The sequence below is a fragment of the Schistocerca cancellata genome, chromosome 2, assembly GCF_023864275.1.
Source record: "Schistocerca cancellata isolate TAMUIC-IGC-003103 chromosome 2, iqSchCanc2.1, whole genome shotgun sequence".
Classification (NCBI taxonomy): Eukaryota; Metazoa; Arthropoda; class Insecta; order Orthoptera; family Acrididae; genus Schistocerca; species Schistocerca cancellata.
In genome coordinates this window covers 791,966,842-791,981,615 of record NC_064627.1, presented here as the reverse complement: position 1 = coordinate 791,981,615, position 14,774 = coordinate 791,966,842, and positions in this window count along the sequence as shown.

The following is a 14,774-nucleotide window of genomic DNA, read 5'->3' as shown; positions in this document are numbered from 1 at the left end:
GAATGAAGCCTTAATTTTGTATTTGAATTCAAAGTCCAATTGAATTGACTTACTACTCCTAAATGCCTAGAGTGGAATCCTGACATTAACTACTGTTGGCTGAAAGATATCTGACATAGAAGCGATGAATAATAAAACTTCTCAGAAAACTGTTTAAGGGACCTGAACTGGGAATGGAAGGTCTGTATAGTGCAACCGTCACAGTTCATTGTTCATCAGAGAGTATAACGTCAAATTTGGAGCTTTGAATGACTACGGCGTTGAGAAGCCAGACGGACTACAAGTGAAGGCAACCCCAAGTGCAAGTATTTGCGGAAGGTGCGTAGTTGAGCGAGCTTGACAGTATATTGATGAACCAACAGAGCTACAAACCCGACCACCAAAGAGATTGGAGATACTATTACCGAATAATAAAGTTAAGCCACTACTGCACTTCCAGTTACATGTTGGTGATTGTACTGAATTTTGGACAGACCAATGGCCCGTGGCAGTTTTGTTAGAAGCTGCATGGAGGGTCAATGTGGAGGCTGGCCGTGTGGCATCGCCTGCTCTGCCTGTGAGTGGACATGTGGCTGCTCCTTCAGCAAGGTCCGAGCAGGCACACGGGGGGAGGGGTTTATTAGTTATTGGGAGCTCCAACGTTAGGCGGGTGATGGAGCCCCTTAGGGAAATAGCGGGAAGATCGGGGAAGAAGGCCAGTGTTCACTCTGTCTGCTTGCCGGGGGGTCTCATCCGAGATGTGGAGGAGGCCCTACCGGCGGCGATAGAGAGCACTGGGTGCACCCGACTGCAAATTGTTGCTCATGTCGGCACCAATGACTCATGCCGTCTAGGTTCAGAAGTCATCCTCAGATCGTACAGGCGGTTGGCGGAATTGGTGAAGGCGGAAAGCCTCGCTCGCGGGGTATAATCAGAGCTAACTATTTGTAGTATCGTTCCCAGAACCGATCGTGGTCCTCTGGTTTGGAGCCGAGTGGAAGGCTTAAACCAGAGGCTCAGACGATTCTGCGGAGATCTGGAGTGCAAATTTCTCGACCTCCGCTATCGGGTGGAGAAATGTAGGGTCCTCCTGAATAGGTCAGGCGTGCACTACACGCCGGAAGCGGCTACAAGGGTAGCGGAGTACGTGTGGAGTGCACATGGGGGTTTTTTAGGTTAGAGAAACCCCTCCTTAGGCCCGACAAGACGCCTCCTGAGACGCGGCAAGGTAGGAGTAGGCAAAATGCAACAGGGAATAACAGTATTAATGTGCTAATAGTAAACTGCAGGAGCGTCTATAGAAAGGTCCCAGAACTGCTCTCATTAATAAACGATCACAACGCCCATATAGTACTAGGGACAGAAAGTTGGCTGAAACCAGACGTAAACAGTAATGAAATCCTAAACTCAGTTTGGAATGTATACCGCAGAGACAGGCTGAACAGTGAAGGAGGAGGCGTGTTTATAGCGATAAGAAGTGCAATAGTATCGAAGGAAATTGACGGAGATCCGAAATGTGAAATGATTTGGGTGAAGGTCGCGGTTAAAGCAGGCTCAGACATGGTAATTGGATGTCTCTATAGGCCCCCTGGCTCAGCAGCTGTTGTGGCTGAGCACCTGAAGGATAATTTGGAAAATATTTCGAGTAGATTTCCCCCCCCCCCCCCCATGTTATAGTTCTGGGTGGAGATTTTAATTTGCCGGATATAGACTGGGAGACACAAACGTTCATAACGGGTGGCAGGGACAAAGAACCCAGTGAAATTTTTTAAGTGCTTTATCTGAAAACTACCTTGAGCAGTTAAGCAGAGAGCCGACTCGTGGCGATAACATATTAGACCTTCTGGTGACAAACAGACCCGAACTATTTGAAAAAGTTAACGCAGAACAGGGAATCAGCGATCATAAAGCGGTTACGGCATCGATGATTTCAGCCGTAAATAGGAATATTAAAAAGGGTAGGAAGATTTTTCTGTTTAGAAAAAGTGACAAAAAGCAGATTTCAGAGTACCTGTTGGCTCAACACAAAAGTTTTGTCTCAAGTACAGATAGTGTTGAGGATCAGTGGACAAAGTTCAAAACCGTCGTACATTATGCGTTAGATGAGTATGTACCAAGCAAGATCGTAAGAGATGGAAAAGAGCCACCGTGGTTCAACAACCGAGTTAGAAAACTGCTGCGGAAGCAAAGGGAACTTCACAGCAAACATAAACATAGCCAAAGCCTTGCAGACAAACAAAAATTACGCGAAGCGAAATGTAGTGTGAGGAGGGCTATGCGAGAGGCGTTCAATGAATTCGAAAGTAAAGTTCTATGTACTGACTTGGCAGAAAATCCTAAGAAATTTTGGTCTTATGTCAAAGCGGTAGGTGGAGCAAAACAAAATGTCCAGACACTCTGTGACCAAAATGGTACTGAAACAGAGAATGACAGACTAAAGGCCGAAATACTAAATGTCTTTTTCCAAAGTTGTTTCACAGAGGAAGATTGCACTGCAGTTCCTTCTCTAGATTGTCGCACAAATGACAAAATGGTAGATATCGAAATAGACGACAGAGGGATAGAGAAACAATTAAAATGGCTCAAAAGAGGAAAGGCCTCTGGACCTGATGGGATACCAGTTCAATTTTACACAGAGTACGCGAAGGAACTTGCCCCCCATCTTGCAGCGGTGTACCGTAGGTCTCTAGAAGAGCGTTGCGTTCCAAAAGATTGGAAAAGGGCACAGGTCATCCCCGTTTTCAAGAAGGGACGTCGAACAGATGTGCAGAGCTATAGACCTATATCTCTAACGTCGATCAGTTGTAGAATTTTGGAACACGTATTGTGTTCGAGTATAATGACTTTTCTGGAGACGAGAAATTTACTCTGTAGGAATCAGCATGGGTTTCGAAAAAGACGGTCATGTGAAACCCAGCTCGCGCTATTCGTCCACGAGACTCAGAGGGCCATAGACACGGGTTCACAGGTAGATGCCGTGTTTCTTGACTTCCGCAAGGCGTTCGATACAGTTCCCCACAGTCGTTTAATGAACAAAGTAAGAGCATATGGACTATCAGACCAATTGTGTGATTGGATTGAGGAGTTCCTAGGTAACAGGACGCAGCATGTTATTCTCAATGGAGAGAAGTCTTCCGAAGTAAGAGTGATTTCAGGTGTGCCGCAGGGGAGTGTCATAGGACCGTTGCTATTCACAATATACATAAATGACCTGGTGGATGACATCGGAAGTTCACTGAGGCTTTTTGCAGATGATGCTGTGGTGTATCGAGAGGTTGTAACAATGGAAAATTGTACTGAAATGCAGGAGGATCTGCAGCGAATTGACGCATGGTGCAGGGAATGGCAATTGAATCTCAATGTAGACAAGTGTAATGTGCTGCGAATACACAGAAAGATAGATCCTTTATCATTTAGCTATAAAATAGCAGGTCAGCAACTGGAAGCATTTAATACCATAAATTATCTGGGAGTACGCATTAGGAGTGATTTAAAATGGAATGATCATATAATGTTGATTGTCGGTAAAGCAGATGCCAGACTGAGACTCGTTGGAAGAATCCTAAGGAAATGCAATCCGAAAACAAAGGAAGTAGGTTACAGTACGCTTGTTCGCCCACTGCTCGAATACTGCTCAGCAGTGTGGGATCCGTACCAGATAGGGTTGATAGAAAATATAGAGAAGATCCAACGGAGAGCAGCGCGCTTCGTTACAGGATCATTTAGTAATCGCGAAAGCGTTACGGAGATGGTAGATCAACTCCAGTGGAAGACTCTGCAGGAGAGACGCTCAGTAGCTCGGTACGGGCTTTTGTCAAAGTTTCGAGAACATACCTTCACCGAAGAGTCAAGCAGTATATTGATCCCTCCTACGTATATCTCGCGAAGAGACCATGAGTATAAAATCAGAGAGATTAGAGCCCACACAGAGGCATACCGACAATCCTTCTTTCCACGAACAATACGAGACTGGAATAGAAGGGAGAACCGATAGAGGTACTGAAGGTACCCTCCGCCACACACCGTCAGGTGGCTTGCGGAGTATGGATGTAGATGTAGATGTAGATGCATTCGACTGTATTTAGTACTGAACTATCAGATAGCCGGAAAATCAAGAGGCACAATACTTTTATTGATTTGCGAACAATATACATCACCTGAGATGCAGGAGTCTGTGACTTCGTGAGTACTCAGGTATCTACAGAAGTGATATTCTGCAGTGATTGTTTATTAACATCTCACTGGCAACAGTTTATTTAGTTTGGAGTGGGGAAATAATTACAAGTTAATTATTCTTAATAATTTATTTAACGCTCGTGAGTAGAAGAGACTGGTAGATAGTTCGTATTGAATTAAATTCTCACAGTGCGCAATGAGATGGAATTTTAGTCAGTTACAATAGCTCAACTGAATCTTACGGCTTAAGCTGTGGATATTTATTAGGTCATTTTTGCTGGTGTCCGTATTTATTTCGTACTTTGCGGTTCCTTTGCGGCCAGGTTTGGGGAGGTGTTGGTTTTAGCCATCAGTCCTAGAATACCTTTTACATGTACCTCCAGAAAGGCAAGCCACTGCATCAGTTACGACCCTAGCAGCGCTCCAACTCTTACCACGTCTCCTGACGTGTCTACCTGATAGGGACTCCCAAAACGAGTAATATTCTAGACTTGGTCGCATTGACGTAACCGGGTCTCATTACAGTTGCACCGCACTGACCCAGAACAGTTCAATGAAATCTAAGCCTTTCGTAGCCGGCACTACAGCTGACATTGTCGTTAATCATTTAGAAAACCAATTTTTGACAAATAATCCCGCAGCAGCTAGTAAAGTTCTCTCCTATTACCGGTATGTGGATGGCGTTATTTTGTTAGTTAAAGGAGATCAAAGCGATTTTAATGGCACAGCTGAGCAACTGAGTGCCACTCACCCCATAATTAGGTTTACAGTGGAGCACTAAAATAAAAGAGCACTTGATTATCTAGACATTTCGGTTACAAGACATACCGTTTTACCAAGTACAGAAAACCGACCCCTGCAGATATTATTATTGACAAGTCTTGGCACCCTGAAAGACTCAAGATAGCATGTTTTTGACTCATTATTAATACGTTATTGAAACTGCGACCAAGCGAGAAGGAGAGGAATAAAGAAATCAATATTATAGAGCAACTTGCGAGAAGCAACGGTTATCCAGTCTCAACAGTTACTACCTTACCACGAAAAATTAAAAGACGATAACATTATAATGTCAGTGGTAGATAATTTCGCAATACTAGTTTTCCTATACCGTTGAAGACTAACGACATATTCGCTTCAGACTGAGCCACCGTGAGCCACAAGTTTCACGGCAGTAGGTATATATAAACTAAAGTGTGAAAAACGTTTAAAACAGGCGGGACGTTTGAAATACGCTTCAGAGAGCACACCTCAATTCACAATAACAAACCGCGTTTGGTGAGTGCCTTGTAACACCTAAATAAGCTGTTGAAACTTCTGATACAAATATGGGAGTGATGCACACTGAATCTAAGGAACATCTCCTGATAATGTTGGAAGAAACTGAGATTTAAGTGCACCATTTGCAACAGTCTAGCAACACATTAAATTAGAAGAACGATTTTATTAATAGTTTAGTGCATTTTTAGACACTTTGAAGGTCTCTTCCATCTTGCCTAGCGAACGTGTGATCAAGCGCCCCAGTCATTGAGAAGAGACAGTGACAGGGCATCGTGTTACACACCGTGCTAACAGTAGCCTGGCGCTCAGACTGGCTTCCGTACATCCTGCAAGTGTGTGCGCCGCACTACGGCACCAAGCAGAAGCAGATACAATTAACCGTAATTTGCACACTCTGTTCGCTGTGACTTTAAATGTTGCACATTATTTCACTCTTATAATTTACTGTTTTATACTTTCAACATTTTTGAAATTTATAATATTTAATGAATCATCTTGCAGTTCTAGGTGCTCTACATAACTGCTTCTGTAATTTTAAGATCTTTATGTCTTTCACTATTTCTACATTCATTGTTCCAGGCCTATACCTTCAATATTTCAACAAACATTATTATACAGTTTTATTGTTTATGCTGCAAGTAGGACCTTATTGATTTATATTTTTAAGTTTCACTGTTTTATTATGTTAAGACAATAACTGACTTTTAGGCACTTCTTATCCACTTTCATAATCTATTAGTTTATTCCTTTTTACATTTTTACGGAAGGTCTTAACACAAGTTTCCTTACAAAATTGACTTTATACAGTTTCACCGTAATACCTTCTTTTGTTTAACCCGTAGCATCCCTGCCGCTAACACTCTCTCCTCTCTCCCTACCCGCACTCAGTCCCCTCATTTCATTTTATAATTTTGCTATCTTATGCTGTTTACATTTTACATACTCGTTGTTGTACGCCATTGGTGTTTAAACGAAATTTTTTACGTAATTATATCTCCTATAGTTTTAGCAACTGGGACGAAACAGTACATAAGAATTATCTTAAATATCAGTACCTTTGCTGCCTATCAAGGCACGGATATGTCTACAATACAGACATTTTTTCAGTCTATTGATGAGTTTTATTATCTCAAGATTACCACTGTTAGGCACTGTCACCATCATCACATAATGTTCATTGCTACACAAAAACCACTCTTACAGAAACACTGTCTATTTCAGTATTATGTTTACAGTGAAACTGACAGTATTTTTATATGAGGGGTTACTCTGGAACGACTAATTCGATCTACAGACGGGCGTTAAATTGGCAGTCTTGAGACAATAAACGTCGATGGACAGACTGGATTAAAAGTGTTGTTTTTAGATAAAAAAGATCATGGGTGTGAATTTTAAAATTTTCACGGCCAATTGACTGTTCAAACAAGTTTCGGGCTTGCAGCCGGTCGTCGTTCAATACTTCGCACGATATTTCTACTGGGCACCTGCCAGTCATCTTCAGGTGAGCCGTCGCAGACTGGCGAAATCGTCTTCTTTTTACTTTATTGTTATTTTAACACCTGAACAATCAGGTAGGCTGGCAGCGGCATGCTACGCCGCTCTTCAGCCATAGTGGTGACAATAACAGTACAAGAACGGAGAATTAAAATGAACAGAGTGACGGGCAAAAAATAGTGGTCACAGATACACAAAAAACACGGAGCCGTTCACACTCGACGATAACCACACTGAAAACACGTTGACACGGCGCACATAACACTGATGAATCCGACGGCACAAGTGAACGTGGAAGCGTGACGGCGGACACTAAAAACACAAAACGACGTCACACACACGAGACACTCATGGCGATGATCTCCGGCGCGCGAAAGTCCATGTAGCGTGTTCGAGTCCGGGGACCTGCCAAGAGGGGAAGAAGGGTGAGAGCGGGTTGAGAGGGTGGAGAGGGGAGAACATAGATGCCAATGGCTGAGGAGATGGGAGGAGGAGGAGGAGGAGGAGGAGGAGGAGGAGAAGGACAGGGCAGGGTAGGCCCAGGGGAGGAGTGGGGAGAATGGGAGGAGGGAACAGATACAGGAAGAGGGAGGGAGGATCAAAGTTGGTAGGAGGGGTAGATGGAGGGGAGGAGGACATCATCAGGGAGGAGGAGCTGGCGGAAGCCACCTTGGGAGAGGCGAAATGTTTTATTTTTTTTTTTCCTTTATTGGGTTTCGATTCCCCCTAAAGGGGGCGGGCTGGCAGCAGCTTATTACGCCGCTCTTCAGCCTACAGAAGTTGTTTTAAAAAGATGAAGATAATAAAAAATAATAACAGTTGGCGATAAAATCGGTGACTTAAAGATAAAAATGGCAGAAAATTCTGGAGCATAAAACAGAAAACACAGGGTCGATGAAGCTAATAAAACACACAGGAAGTAGAAAAACAACAGACAGACAATTAAAAAAACACGGGGACAGTCTGGGTTCTGTTCGCAAGAGATATAAAAAGCACACCCAGCGACAGCATGATTTCCGTTCACAACACTGTGGAAGGACGCACAACACCGAACACTCACTTAAACACTGCGCTAAAAGGTGGCACAAATACAACATACCACACCTGACAGCAGGTGGGGGGAAACTGGTCAGATGACGGGAAAAAGGGGGGAAGGAGAGGAAAAGTGAAGGGGGAGGGGGTCAAGGAGCCAATGGAAGAGGAGGACCCATAAGAGGGGTGGGGGTTGCTGAGCAGACGGGCCAGGGAGTGGGGAAGGCAGAGGAGTGGAGTAAAAAAGGACTCGGGGGGGGGGGGGAGAAAGGAGATGAGAGGCAGGGAGAAATCCCAGGATGGAAGGGGGGAGGAAGAGGGAGCCCAGGGAAAGGATGGAGGAAAGGAGCGGGGGTTAAGGATCAGAGTTGATAGGAAGGATAAATGGAGGGAGAGAGGGCATCATCCGGGAGGGGGAGCTGATGGAAGCCACCTTGGGAAAGGAGATGTAGGGTGTAGAGATGGAGGGTAGGGGGGACACAACGGTGATGACGTGGCAGGGGGTGGGGATGGGAGAGGAGAGGAGCAACCAGGGGGTGAGGGGGTTCAAGACGGCGGGAGGTGTAGAGGATGCGGATATGTTCGAGGAATAGGAGCAGATGGGGGAAAGGAATGAGATCATAGAGGATCCGCGTGGGGGATGGGAGGCGTATACGGAAGGCGAGGCGGAGTGCATGACGCTCAAGGATTTGGAGGGACTTATAGAATGTGGGGGGGGGGCAGATATCCAGGCAGGACTGGCATAACAGAGTGTAACAATAATGTACCTATAATAATTTTTTTTCTTTATGTATTTAGATAAATGTTTCTTTCTGAATTTATGTGAAATAATGTAAATATTATTTTAGATTTTTTCTTTTCGTGTCATGTTGAAGAAACTGTACACAACTTTTGAAATGAATGTCATTACTTATGTTAGATTTTAAGCACTTTGATAACCAAAGGAAAGTGTATTTAATGTTAAAACTATTGTATAATGTGTAAATTGTAATTTAAACACTTGGTCCATACGTAGGTAATGCATTAGAATATGTGTAGTAGAAAACCTGTGGTGAATACCCTACCTGTAGGGGCGCGGGAAGAGGTGGATGCAGGCGAGCGCGGGAAAACACACACTGGCGCGGATCGACACAACGGGCTCAGTCTAACAGTCGGAGTTGAGCATCGGTCAGAGGAACATGTACTGTACCGAGGAGGCTATCTAGGAAAAGTGGATTCCATTAAGCCTCGGATGGGCCGATTCCGACGACTACTTGGCATGGCTATATTCTCAGGCACAAAACTGGAAAGTGTACGACGACAAGAAGAATGAAAGTGCCGTTACTGTGAGAGCCTTAGCCGTGCTTGTATGTGTGCTGTGCTGCCCGCTATCTCGCTGCCCGCCATCCGCCGTATCGACGTGCACAGGTCAAACATTTATTTCATCTTTAGAAGTGTATTTGTGTGGACCAGTGTCGAAACTGTTTTGACTGTTCAATAATAACGTGACTTTTACTAGAATTGCTTTAGCCGTCACTTATCCTTATCATTGACCTAGACAGGGTCCTTACCTTATATTGTGCAACCCGAGTATCCTGAATTGAAAGTTACAGTTAGTACTAAATTATCTGCAGACCAATTTATGCTATAAAGACGTTCAAGGATAGGAGTGCAAATGTAAATGTTAGTAAAGAATATCAGTGTGATTAAATTGAAAGATAAATTTTGAATTGAGCTAGCAATGTTATTTAATTCATTTGAGACTGAAAGAATGTTAGTCAATTACTCCAGAAGCGTGACAAGAGAATAGTAATCCATAGGTTGATAATTTTGAGTGTTAATGTACCTTCAGGACTTAATAGTTTCAGCATAACGACCGTAACAGTTTCAGGGCCCCCCCCCCCCCATTCTCTTACCTATTCTTGCACATTTTGAAGTGTACTGATCAGAATTGAACAGTAAAATTAATTTCTATATTAAACCTAAGTGTATTAAAGATTTTTCCAATTTTAATAGTGACTTTGTATGTGTGTTTTCAAAATTGCTGATTCTAGGGTAATCTATGCCCGATTTCAGTCTGATCAATATACGAAGTGCAGCTTGTAGTAATCATTGCTGTGTGGTGTTGTGTAATTTTAGCTCGTACGAATTAATACAAAAGAAGAAAACCTTAGTTCAGTAGATTCTTTCTGGTTCTAAATTTTGCTATAAAATGCAACATTACTACGTGTTGTTATGCTTGTACATGCACATACTTGTACAGGGAAAAACTCACTCAATGCCTAATTAGGCTGGCGACCGTATTATTAATCATTGGTAGTATCTACTGTGTGTACTTCTTGTCCATGCGAACGCGTAATTGTACTTTACATTTACTTGACGCATCACTGTAGTTACTTACTGAATAAGTCCGAATTGCTTCCATTAGGTACACGCGGTCAACTTATGTACTAAATCCTTGTTTACAAGGTGAAGCCCGTGAACTTATTACAGTACAGGCTTTATTGAGCTAACGCACGTCCGGCAGGGCGGAAGTGTTACACGTGGCTTCCCGGTGACAGGACATCCAGTTGTTGTCGGTTATAAACTAAATACCGAACAGTGGATGTTCAGTGGCACGAATAGCAATAAAGTTCAGTAAGATAAACTGCAGTGTGAGTCAAGTACAATAGTGTGGTGTAATTGGCATTTAATATGGACAGGAACGGGGACAGGATAGATGTGCCGAGCGAAATGGAGAATGCGGCTAGCAGTAGCAGGAGTCTACTCGGCCAGATAACAGATGGCGTTAGCGAAAGACAATTGGCGTACATACGATACCATGAACACGTCAACGAACAGATTGAAATGTCGCGATCGCCTCGAACACAGCAAGGGACAAAACAGGAAGTAGAGGGTGATTTTGTAGATGATAGTGGGTACGTGAACGAATCCACTGACATATTTGATTCAACACAAATAAAGAAAGAACCGAAAGAAACTTATGAAGTAGGACCGGAACACACGGATTCCGTAGAACAAAACAGTGTAGAAATTTTAAGCATGAATGACTTATTTGAACAATTAACCAAACAAATTGTAGGACAGAATGAGCAACTTCAAAAACAAGTCGGCAATCAGGTTAATCAGCTCAAAACACACGTTGATGAGCAGCTCAAAACACAGAATGAACAACTTCAAAAACAAGTCGGTAATCAGGTTAATCAGCTCAAAACACACGTTGACGAGCAGCTAAAAACCCAAAGTGATCAGATTGAAGCACAGGTTGAAGGACAGGGAATTAAAATTAGTAAACAAATAGAACAAGTAGAACAAAAAATGGGTAATTTAAGTTCTGTGGTAAATACTCTGAAATTTGAAATTGATACTATTAACAAAAATATGGATACTATGCAGGAGGAAATTGGTAACATTAATAGTAGATTCGATGTTGAAATTCTCAACATCCAAGAGAAAGTAGAACCTCTGGTTGTAACTAAGGTAGACGAAAAAGTTTTCGGTCTTAAAACTGAGATCGTAAACGAATGTCAATACGGAATATCTCAGTTGAAAAAGGTAGTTGTAGACACTGAAAAAGAATTAGGTGAAAAAGTAACCGGATGTGTTCAAAATTGTACGAAAATTCAAGGCAAAATTTTCGATCTAGAGAGCAAAATTAAAGATAGGCCTGGTGTGGTCTGTAATGGCGCACCAATTACGAAGCTGTTAGAAGGCGAGGAACGCTTTGATCCAGCCAAGAAACATAACGGGTGGCATCCGTTAGATTTTATCAAAAATTGCGAGAGAGTATTTCCTGAGCACTTGTCTGATCAGGAAAAGATAAATGTAGTAATTAGCGCCTTAGCAGGTGACGCTAAGCGCTGGGGAATAAATTTAGATACCGAACGAATGACGTTCGAAGAATTCAGGCAACGTTTTACGGAAGAATATTGGTCTGAACAAAAGCAGGACCATTTATGGCGCGAATTTATCATGGCCAAACTGCATGATAACAGGGGCAGGAATTCTTTGAAAGATTTCTGCGAATATTGGTACCGGAAATTGACACATTTAAAAGGCCGAAGATCAGATTCAGAAATTATCTGGGAACTGTATAAAAAGCTCCCAGAAGATTCCAAGAGGTATGTAGGAAGCAACCATCGTAGCTTCCAAGCATTTCTGGAAAGGATCGAAGACGAAGACCATTGGCGCGCAAGTCGTGCCAATTATCAAAATTTTGGTAACCATAATAACCGACACAATGACGAAAGAAATGACGGCGATGGATTTCGCGTCAATATGATACAGAGAGGAAGAGGCAGAGGAAGAGGCAGGGGAAATTATCAAGGTCGCGGTAGAGGGTATGCCGCGCAAAATAATAACGACGCGGGAAACTAATTTCCGCGAACGTTGTGGGCCAAACGGAAGCGGACAATACATACCGGCCCCGATTTAAGAACAGATACCGGACCGACCGTAATGTAATGAGACAGGTTAGAGACAGGCGTGAAACGAAGCAACGTGTTGTGGCGAGACAAGCGTCAGGTGTGAGCGAGCATGAGTCATCTATGCCGCACAGAAAGCTCCAGGTTAACGGGCGAGTGGAGCATCAGAGGGCAACGGCCCGGCCTAGTGGAACATCTGTTCAGAGAGAAGCCGCTAGCAATACGGCAGCAGTAGGTGCGAACGTAGCCGTAAGAGATAATGAAAATTTTACGAGTGATAATTCCGTGGCAAAGGAAACAATAGATGAGACTGTGAGTACACAGAGAGGTGCGGTTAGCAGTGTTTGCAATGAGGAAAAGGGCGATAATGAATTAGCAGAGGTAACTGATTGGCGTGTGCAGGTCGACGATCTGTACAAGGGCCTAAAGCAATGTGAATGGGAGGATGTTAAGAAGGAATATGAGGCGAAGAAATTAGTTAATAGAAAGGGAAATGATAGGGGCGTCAATATAGTGACGTGGCCCAAATTTGAAGAAGGGAGAATAAATAGCGCCGCGAAAAGTACGCGTGCTGCCGATAAGGGGAAGGTTAATGATAGGAAGGATTTGGAGGATGAATTCCTCAGCATTGACGAAGAAATAACTTCTGCTAACAATCCGCCAATAGTGCAAGCTGCTACCGAGAGGCACCGTGGAGAAGGGGCAGATGATTACATGAAAGTAATTAAAGTCCACGAGGATTACACCGAATATGAAGTCACAGTAGAGGTAAATAAAGCTGATGAAGAGGCCGTTTCACCAAAAGAGGAGATTGAATTAAAATCTAAGCCTGATGACAATACCGAGGAAGAACTTAGTGCCTGTCTCAGAAAAGCCTTTATGTTAGAACCTGATAGCGATCCGGAATGGTCGGATTCCGACGATAGTTCAATAGTTCAGATGATGAAATATACGTAAATACAGACAAAATTGAATATACTAGCTTTCCCTGTTGTGCAAAAGTAGCATACTTAAATGAATCTGATGTGGAGGAAGAAAGTAGTGATGACTCTAGTGAAGATGTATTTTTCGGGGTAAAAGAAAGTGAATATACTTTTACTGAAAGAGGGTATGAAAAAATCAGTGAAATCAAAGGGGATGCAGTTAAGTACGATATTGTACCTAACAATGACGAAGTGTCAAAACAGAATCCAGATGTTGTGACTGAACAAAGAAAGAAAGAACCACCGGACGACTCAGAGTTCATTTCGCAAAGGGTTCAGGTAATTAATGACTTTGAACTACCGGAACCAAAGAAACCGCCTGATATATGTGAAGTGAATGTTAAAAGCATATCTTGGGACGATGTTATCGTCGACCCGGATTTGCTCAAGGAAGACCACGATAATGAAAAGCATTCGACGGTGAAACAAACAATAATACCAGTTGAAATTTATAACATGAAATTGCAAGTACTTCTTGATACTGGGTCTCAGATAAGTGCAATTTCCCAATCGTTTTTCGAACACATTTGTGATAAGCCTGGGCTAGTAATTATGTCAGTAACAGGTGTAAAAATTGTTGGGGCTACTGGCAAGGCTAGCAAGCCGGTAAAGAACCAGATTTTGGTTGAATTTAGTATAAAAGGACAAAACTTTGAACACGATTTTTTGGTTGTGCCAGACCTGAGTACTGAAATTATTTTGGGGATAGATTGGTTGGATAAAGAAAAGGTTATTATTGATTGTAGCCAGGGAGTGATCAAAATTAATAGTACATTTAGGAATTTGGAATTAAATTTTGAGGGAACTGGGAAAGTGTTGGATTCAGAAATTGATTCTTTGTTGTTGGAGATTGACAAAGGGAATGATGGGTTGACGAACAAGTACGAGATGTACCATGTCCAGAAATTATTCAATGAGAGTGACAAGCAGGGGCATGAATTTAAGGGAATGGTGGAAAATTTAGAGGGAATATCTCCCGAACAGAAAGCAGAGTTGCTTGAAATTTTAGATAATAACAGCCCCGTATTTTCGGACAAACCTGGCCTAGTTAAGAATTTTGAATACCAGATTGAGACAATAGAGCATAAACCTTTCTTCGTAAGACCGTTTTCGATACCCATATCAAAGAGGCAGGCTGTTCAATTGGAAATAGATAAGATGATAGAGTGGGGGGTAATCGAACGAAGTAACAGCGAGTATAATAGTCCTCTTATCATAGTGAACAAAAGGGATGGGGGAGTGAGAGTAGTTATCGACGCTAGGACTTTAAACAAAATTGTAAAGAAGGAAATAGATAGGCCTGAGAATCTGGACGAAATGCTCCAAAAATTTTATAACGTAAAATATTTAACCAGTCTGGATATGACCGCCGGATACTGGCAAATCCCATTGAGTAAAGAATCCCGTAAATATACCGCTTTTCTAT